At 45.7% G+C, this 9,775-nt stretch overlaps 1 protein-coding gene across 1 annotated transcript in view; it reads left to right on the top strand.

Moving 5' to 3' along the window:
- Positions 1-511: 511 nt before the first annotated feature.
- The window catches only part of FMN1 (formin 1), a 405,926-nt gene continuing 396,662 nt past the window's right edge, over positions 512-9,775 (top strand). Inside the window, exon 1 of the mRNA XM_068253927.1 lies at positions 512-617. The gene's annotated coding sequence lies outside the window, so the exon portion shown is untranslated. The remainder of the gene's footprint in view (positions 618-9,775) is intronic.

Below are 9,775 nucleotides of genomic sequence, written 5' to 3'. Positions count from 1 at the left end.
AGGCGAATAGTGCGGGGAAACTCTGCCATAGGGTGCAGTGGTAACGCCGGCCGAATCGCTACCGCTAGCGATTCGGCCGGCTTTTCCATCCAAATTGGCGCAGGAGGCTGCGGATCCTATAGCCGTGCATGGCACGGCTGATGGTATTCGTCTGCTTTCCCCGCAGACTCAGAAGAGCCATCTCACGTCTCGCAGACGCGCGCCGCTCAAGTGGAATCGCGCCCTTCCAGCATATAAACAAGAAGACAAAATTATTCTTACAAATTACTTTTACAGTGTGTATTCTAACAACGCATAATTACTCACCAAAGAGAGAAAATGGCCAGCTGCATCCAACAAGTAAAGAACCAAAAAGAATTTGGAATATGTTTCTTCTATTCGGACTGCATAATACAAAGAGTAATAAGCTTCAATGGACTGACCTATGACTAACTCATGTAATGAAGGGATTTTAACTGTAACCTGTAAGCTGAGAAGCTTAAGAAAGGCACTGCTGATCCAAAATATGTTTAAAATATCTTATAGCTGTAGTTAAAGTGCCTCCATCGGTATTGCTATATCAACACTAACTCAGTGTGTAAATACGGAAGAACTTCAAGCAGCTGGGGAAAAGTATGGTAAGTTTTAAGACCTCCTCTGCATATTTGTGTTTGACGATAGCAGCGCACTAGAAAGAGAGCTTAAGGAGATCATCTTGTCTCAGGCATGTAACTGGAACAAGTCAGGTGCAAGATAATTAGTATTATTTGTATTGGCTGTATACCTTACTGTAAAACCTTGGGTCACATATACAAGCATGAAGAATAAGCATCAAGTTCTCTTCTGTGTGTGAATTTCAGTTTTACTAAATTATCTATTACTAGTTGATGCTTACATGAATGGGCAGCAAAAAATAATCCATTGTGCAACATTTGAATTGCAGAACATTCAGGTCTAATGCTACGTACACACATGCGACAACGAACTTTTAATTGATGAAACAGCGACCTAAGTAAAGTTAGTTTTAAATTATGTGTAACGATCTGATCGTTAGAACGAACGTTACATCACGTAAAGCAACTATTGGCTTGCGCATAAAAATGAGAAGTTTCATGGAGAAATAGCGAAATGCGCATGTCACACCTAGTACGAACGACCGTTTCCAACGATGTACTACTTTTGCAAACGATCGTCGTTGGTAAAAATCCGCCAAGCTAGATCGTTCGTTTTTAACGATCTAGCTCGTCCGTCGTTAGACTTGATGATTGTTGGTTGCTTTTTTTTAAACGATCGTCGTTTGAAACGATCGGGGAACGATCGTTTCAAACGACTATAGTCGCATGTGTGTACGCAGCTTAAGGTCCAGTTCACACTGGCGCTAAAAAAAACAAAACAAAAAAAAAACCCATCTCGTAAGGTAATGGATCGTAACAGATGCAAACAGATCTATTGTCAGCCTATGGATCAATTCACATTGGTCTGTTCAAACTGATCTCTGGACAGCGAAGCTTAAGGCCCCATTCACACTTGCAAAACGCAACGCGCTATCGCTTTTGCTAGCGTTTTGCTCAGGCGATTTTTGTTGATTGACGCGGAAAAAAAATCGCCATTCACACTTGTCATTTTTTTAGTTTAGCGCTTCTATAGCACTAAACGCGATCGCAAGGAAATCGCCTGAAAATAGTGCAGGATACAAATTTGCGTTTGGCGATTTGCGTTGATCGCCGGTGATTAACTTAAATTGCCCAAGTGAGAACGGACCCGTAGGGTATTATTGCACTAGCGCTTTATAAAGCACTAGCGCTTGAGTGTTTTGCAGAAATCACCTGCAAAACGCTTAAGTGTGAATGGGGCCTAACGGAATGGAGATGGAGGCTGAAGCACTGCATGGTAGGCAATGAGGAATGGATCCTAAAAACACAATGGCTAAAAAAAATTGGACTGTTCTAGCCTGTAAAAATCTACTTTATTAATGGGATATCTGGGGAAGGGGGGGGGGGGGGGGGGTGCTCTCTGTCTGGGAACACACCAGGCGTTGCATGAAAGGTTGCGTTTTACTGCATATGCGCTTGTGCATTTTGAGCGCGCTTGCATATGAATCACAAGTGTGTTTTTGTGCGTTTTGTATGCGTTTTCTTATATGTGTTTTATGCTCATCATTAGGAAGTCAACAAAAAGTGAAAATACATCATCGAACTTGTTTCTTTAGAAAAAACTGTATTAAAAAAAACGCATTTAAATTTGTATTAACCACTTGAGGACCCACCCTTTACCCCCCCTTAAGGACCAGCGCTGTTTGTTGTGATCTGTGCTGGGTGGGCTCTGCAGCCCCCAGCACAGATCAGGGTGCAGGCAGAGCGATCAGATCGCCCCCCTTTTTTCCCCCCTATGGGGATGATGTGCAGGGGAGGTCTGATCGCTCCTGCCTGCAGGCATGTTGCGGGGGGGGGCACCTCAAAGCCCCCCTCCGCGGCGACATTCTCCCCCTCCCTCTCCTACCTGGCCCCCCCGGTGATCCGGGCTGCACAGGACGCTATCCGTCCTGTGAAGCCAGTGACAGGACGTCCCCTGTGACATGGCGGCGATCGTCGATCTGCCTTACGGCGCTGCTGCGCAGCAGCGCCGTACAATGTAAACAAAGCGGATTATTTCCGCTTGTGTTTACATTTAGCCTGCGAGCCGCCATCGGCGGCCCGCAGGCTATTCACGGAGCCCCCCGCCGTGAATTGACAGGAAGCAGCCGTTCGCGCGAGCGGCTGCTTCCTGATTAATCAGCCTGCAGCTGGCGACGCGTCCTGCAGCTGCCACTTTGCTGACGCACGGTATAAGCGTGCGATCGGCAAGTGGTTAAAATGCTATACCTCTATGTCACCATTGACATACATGAAGGGCCCGTTCTCACTTATGCGATTAGTGGGTGATTCCTGCCAATCGCCGAAGCGCTAGTGTTTTTAAAAGTGCTAGCGCAATAGTAACATAATGGCAGTGATCTCACTGCCGCGATTGCCTTCGATCGCGGGCGTTTCGCAATTGCTGGCAATCACAAAACGTATTACCTGCAGCATTTTGCCACGATTCTTCAGCGATCGCGGTACAGTGCTTGAACAAACGCTGATCACGATCGCTCTGCATAGCTGGAGTATACAGTGATTTTACCGCGCTAATCGTGGTAAAATCAATTTTTGCGCTATTTTAAATGTGAATGGGTCCTATGTGCTTCTTAGATACGTTTTTGAAAAATATGAAGCAAGCTCAGCATTTTTAAAAAACACACATTGCAGAACGTAAACAAATGCGTTTTTTTTTCATGTGGCCCATTGACTAACGTGTGTGTTATCGGTAGCGTTTTACACAACGCTAGCGTTTCTGCCTAGTGTGTTCTTACCCGTTCTGTTCTTTCCTCATCACCCTAGTTCCAGTTAACTCACTAGTTTCAACTTCCCAGGAATACCAGTATACTATGGAATATGTTAGCTTTCACCCCCTCTTTATTCAGCATTTTATAAATGATTGCAAATTATATTCAACTACAAATTTGAATGTCCCTACAAATAAAATACAAAGTATCACATATGAATGCAAATCACTTGCGCCTATAATCACACTGCTTGCAAATTGTATCTGCATACAAATTCTATGCAAATGCTAATGACTGAACTGAAATTCTATGCAGTTATAAATAGAATAGGTGTCATTATGTATGAATGCATGCAATTATAAGTAATGACATCCAAATTGTATGCACCCATAATTTGTAAAAGAAGTGAGGGAAAAGAAAATCTCTTCCCCACTGTGTGAGGCCATGTAATGTTCCATATCACACCCCATGTAGTACTCACACACTCTGCACCCTCCACTAAATTTCCCACAGACTTAAGCCCCGTTCACACTTGAAATCGCAAAACGCTAGCGATTACCGTTAGCATTTTGTGGGAGTGAGAAATCACTGGACAAAGTAGCGTTTTGGGAGCTATCGCGATTAGTGGTTCCATACATGCTAATTGTGATCGCTCCAGAATCGCCGCCAAAACCCTGCAGGTAACGCGTTTGCGATTATTGCTAATCGCAAAATGCCCACGATCTCGGCAGCGAGAACACTACTATCGAGTACAATAGGACTAGCGGCTTTAAAAACTGCTAGCGGTTAGCGGGAATGACGCGATTTCCGCTTAGATGTGAGTGAGCCCTTAGGCCTCTTTTCCACGGACTGTTGAGCTGTGTGCTCAGCAAGCAGTTACCAGGCAGCAATGAGCAGTTGTGAGAGTTTGAGAGGCATTTCACTGCTTATCAACTGTCCATGGAAAAGAGGCCTTAAAATCATGGGGTTTCATTAAGATTAGCATTTAAAGGGATCCAAGCAGCTCTTGGCTTCAAATAGCTGCAAGGGCTGACATTGTTCAGAAGCTCAACTCCTGCTGTTTTAAAAGTGCTGTTATCCAGGCTAGGTGTGACATTCTTCAACTGTAACTGATGTTTTCTGTTTGAAGTACAATGGGGGTTTGTTTGTGGTCAATTAAGTCTAAAGAGGCAATTTCTTATCTGTTTTCACCATCTCCTGCTCAGGGACCGCAGGTCCTTTGCGGTCGGACAAAGTGGCTAATTTAACTCTTAGATGTAAAAAAATGAGGTAAAATTAAAGTTTTTTTTTAATAATAAACCACGTTTTTAGAATGCATTTTTTATTTGGTATAGAGCTGCCCTGGGTGTTAAAAATGATGCTCGGTTCACTTTAAAGAACAATTGTAGTGAGAGGTATAAGGAGGCTGCCATACTTCCTTCCCTATAAGCAATACCAGTTGCCCAGCAGCCTTGCTGGTTTATTTGGCTGCAGTAGTGTCTGAATCAGACCAGAAACAAGTATGCAGCTAATCTTGTCAGATCTGAAAATATCAGAAACACCTGATCTGCTGCATGCTTGTTCAGGGGCTATGGCTAAAAGTATTAGAGACAGAGGATGAGTAGGACAGCCAGGCAAATGGTATTGCCTAAAAGGAAGTAAATATGGCAGCCTTCATATACCTCTTGTTACAGTTGTCCTTTAAGTTTTATTCTATCAAAACAAAGAATTGTTTAACCATACATTGACAATGGGCTCTATTCACAAAGCATTACCGCATTCGGTAATGCTCAAAACAACTGATTTTACCGATCACCTTCCCAAGTTACAATTCACTAAACCTAGCACCGCACAGAAAATCAGAGATCCTAACTAGTGAGGCAAATTACCAACTTGTGGAGAATTACCTCAGGAAATGTCAATTTACAAAGATTTCTGCATTTCAATTACCAGGCAAAAGTGTTCTGTATTTTTCTCCAGGTCACAGCAACCGATAACTCACTCTCCCCATGCTGTCTCTGTGCGGTGGATTTGACAGACAGCCTTTGGGGAGAGCCAGACAGCTAATAGGGAGAGCCACACAGTCCTGCTTCTCACTCTGATTTGATGCGATTGGGCATCGGGTTGGTCTTTCAGTATATCAAAGCAGAGGAAGCTGACAATTCTGAGGGCTTTTCTGCATCCCTTTAGATGTGCATATTTGTATTGGAGCATACAGAAGAGCTCCCACTAGTGGCAGAAGCACATCTAAAGGGATGAATGGAATGCACAGGACAGAAAACCTCCCAGTGATAAATGCAGCTCCCTGCCTGCTGCCCTGCTCCACACTGGTAAGTAACACTTATTGAGCCGGGCGTAGTGAATTAAGGCATGTTTGTTCGGTAAATTACCGAACTTCTGCCTCATGGGGAAAACCTTGAGTGAATTTGGAAAAAAAGTTTAAAATATGAGGTACAGTGGTTTGCAACAGTATTCGGCCCCCTTGAAGTTTTCCACATTTTGTCATTTTACTGCCACAAACATGAATCAATTTTATTGGAATTCCACGTGAAAGACCAATACAAAGTGGTGTACACGTGAGAAGTGGATCGAAAATCATACATCATTCCAAACATTTTTTACAAAAAAATAACTGCAGTGGGGTATACGTAATTATTCAGCTCCCTGAGTCTATACTTTGTAGAACCACCTTTTGCTGCAATTACAGCTGCCAGTCTTTTACCAGCTTTGAACATCTAGAGACTGAAATCCTTGCCCATTCTTTGCAAAACAGCTCCAGCTCAGTCAGGATAGATGGACAGCATTAATTGTGAACAGCAGTTTTCAGATCTTGCCACAGATTCTCGATTGAATTTAGATCTGGACTTTGACTGGGCCATTCTAACACATGGATATGTTTTGTTTTAAACCATTCTTTTTCAGACTCCGGCCTGGTTCACACCAAAACCCGCTAGCAGATCCGCAAAATGCTAGCAGATTTTGAAACGCTTTTTCTTATTTTTCTGTAGCCTTTCACCTAGCATTTTGCGGTTTTGGGAAGCGTTTTTGGTGTAGTAGATTTCATATATTGTTACAGTAAAGCGGTTACTGAACAGCTTCTGTAACAAAAACATCTGCAAAACCGCTCTAAACTGGCGTTTGTCAGAGCGGTTTGCGTTTTTCCTATACTTAACATTGGAGGCAGAAACGCCTCCGCAATCCAAAAAATGCCTCACCCGGGGAGTATTCGTTTCAGCAAAATGCCTCCCGCTCTGGTGTGAACCACCCCATTGAGATACATTGACCAAGCGTCTCCGCAACCGCAAGCCGCTCAGTGTGCACCAGCCCTCCAAGAGGTTTTCTTCCAAGATTGCCCTGTATTTGGCTCCATCTATCTTCCCATCAACTCTAACCAACTTCCCTGTCCCTGCTGAAGAGAAGCACCCCCACAGCATGATGCTGCCACCACCATATTTGACAGTGGGGATGGTGTGTTCAGAGTGATGTGCAGTGTTAGTTTTCCGCCACACATAGCGCTTTGCATTTTGGCCAAAAAGTTCCATTTTGGTCTCACCTGACCAGAGCACCTTGTTCCGTATATTTGCTGTGTCCCCCACTAGAGATGGCTCGAACCTCCGATTTTCGGTTCGTGAACCTCGAACGTGAACTTCTGCAAAAAGTTCGGTTCGAGCGAACTTTTCGAACCGCAATAGACTTCAATGGGGAGGTGAACTTTGAAAACTACAAACATTTACGCTGGACACAAAAGTGATGGAAAAGATGTTTCAAGGGGTCTAACACCTGAGTTTTTGCATGGCGCAGTGGGATACACGCCAAAAGTCACTGGGAAAAATCTGGATTTAACGCACAGCAGCGTTTTAAGGGCAGAAATCACATTGCATGCTAAATTGGAGGCCTAAAGTGCTTTAAAACATCTTGCATGTGTATACATCAATCAGGTAGTGTAATTAGTGTACTGCTTCACACTGACACACCAAACTCACTGTGTAACGCACCGCAAACAGCTGTTTGTGTACTAACGGCTGTGCTGGACTGGTGAGCACCATGTCCAGAGTGCAGACGATAGCGGTTTTCAAGCCCATATGGTAGCTGGGCTGAGGTAGCTCAATGACAGAACAACAGTGACTGTCCAGCTGATCAAATTTGGTCTGTCCACAATGAAGCAACGACCTTATCATCTTGGGTGTGCCCCCCCCCCCCCCCAAGAAACTCATATAGCCGGCGGTCATTGCTTCACTGTGATACGCAAGCCCCTTCACCGCGGCAAGGTAACGATCACGAAGGGGAATTGACATGTGTACACGCCAGAGAACCCTGAGCAGGAGGGGAGGCAGCCAGTGAAAGAGGGTGATGGGCAGTGGCGGAAAAGGGGTGAAGTCTCCCCCCCCCTTTCCCTCACCTTGGGGCCCCCCTTCCTGGCTCTCCCCTCCGGAATATTGAAGTGTCAGCGCAGCGGCTGACAGCGGGCAGGGACTTACCACTGTTACAGCCACTGGAGGAGGCGCTGATCTGTGCGCCGCTAGTCTGGTCTTGAGCCTCAGTTGCTGCCCCAATACGAAAAGAGTGGGGGGCAAATTCGGTGGGAGAAAACCCGGCCTTAACCAAGCACTTACGCAAAATTGCAGAAAACTGAAAACGGGTAAGCGGCAACCCGTCCTCATGAGCTAGAAATACTGGGGAAGAGGCCGGCCTAAGAGGCAGAAAACGTAAAACGTTTTCCCTGGGGCAAAGTAAACCCCCGACTTTGAAAAGCGTAACCACCTTACCCCTACCGAACCGATCTGTTTTAGATTTCCTCAATACTATGGAAACCGATTCGTCCTGCACTGATACATCCTCAGCGAGAATGCCCCCCACCCGAACTTTTGAACCGCTGACCAGCTCGCCCACCCGAAAAGCCCCAAAGAAGGCTAACACGAATGCTGTGCTGAAAAGCACCACCTCCTGTCGGCAATAGCAGACCCCCTGCAGCGCCGCCACCAATCTTTCCAGTATCTCAAACGAAACCGGGCGCCTGGAATCCCTCCTTATCAAACCGGCCCTGAAGCCCTTCATGGCCTGCATCACCCTAAAGTCCTTCGTGACATCTCTTTGATTCCTATATTTAAACATGAATGCCAATGCCGCCAATTTTTTAGCCATGGCCGCCGCTGATGTGCCCTCCGCGAAATTCTTTCCTACTAAGTATAGGAGCAGGCACGAGCGATCTTCATCAGATGTACAATCGCCCACCTGAGCCACCAGAACGTCCCACACCTTCCACACTGGCGCGTACGCTGCCCATGACGACTCCGACAATGATTTCTGAATCAGCAAGGAAATCATTTGAAAGGAATCGTCCACATCATTCCTGGACAAGGAACCCCACTCTCTTCCGCTGTAGGAGCCGCCGCCCGAAACCTGTCCCACTGGAATCGAGAGAGGGCATCAGCAATGATGTTGTCAACCCCAGGCAAATGCACTGCAAAAATACAAATATTGAACTGCAAGCACAATAGGACCAACTGCCTCATTGCTCGAATCACTGGCGGTGAGGAAGCCGAAAATTTGTTTACAGCTAATACCACACCCATGTTGTCACAATTGAAACGTATGCGCTTGTTAGCCAAGCGCCGTCCCCATAATTGAAGCGCCACAACGATGGGGAACAGTTCCAATAACACCATGTTGGACGTAAAGCCAGCCTGCACCCATGGCGGATCCCAAGGGGCCGCGCACCACTCACCTGCCATGAAAACTCCAAAACCATGGGCACCGGAGGCATCAGTAAATAACTCAATCTCAAAGTTACTCACCTCCTCCTCCATCCAGAAGGCTCTACCGTTAAAGTCTTGCAAAAAAGGTGAGCCACACTTTCAAGTCATCCCTCATATCCGCCGTCAACCGAATACGATGATGAGGGGAAACCGCACCAGCCGTCGCGTTTGCCAAGCGTCTGCAGAAGATGCGACCCATTGGCATGATCCTACAGGCGAAATTCAATTTGCCCAGCAGGGATTGGAGGTCCCGCAATGTAGTTTTTCGTCTACCTGCCATTACCTGGATAGTAAGCCTAAGGTCACTGACCTTGTCTATTGGAAGGCTGCATTCCATGGTATCCGTATTGATTTGGATCCCCAGAAACTTTAATGACGTGGAAGGACCCTCCGTCTTGGAAAGGGCGAGAGGAATCCCAAAATCACTGCAAACCTGATACATCGTATCTAACGCAGAATAACAATCAGCTGAGCCAGCCGCACCCATGAACAAAAAATCGTCCAGGTAATGTATAACCGAGCGGACCCCGGAAACTTCTTTCACCGCCCACTCCCCAAAACAGCTGAACTTTTCAAAAAATGCACATGAGATAGAACAACCCATGGGAAGGCATAGGTCGACAAAATACTTCTCCTGCCAGTAAATACCCAATAACCTAAAACTAGCAGGGTGCACTGGTAACAATCTAAAAGCTGACTCAAT

The sequence above is a fragment of the Hyperolius riggenbachi genome, chromosome 9 (genome assembly GCF_040937935.1).
Source record: "Hyperolius riggenbachi isolate aHypRig1 chromosome 9, aHypRig1.pri, whole genome shotgun sequence".
NCBI classification, from domain to species: Eukaryota; Metazoa; Chordata; class Amphibia; order Anura; family Hyperoliidae; genus Hyperolius; species Hyperolius riggenbachi.
This window is presented reverse-complemented; position numbering and strand designations above follow the sequence as displayed.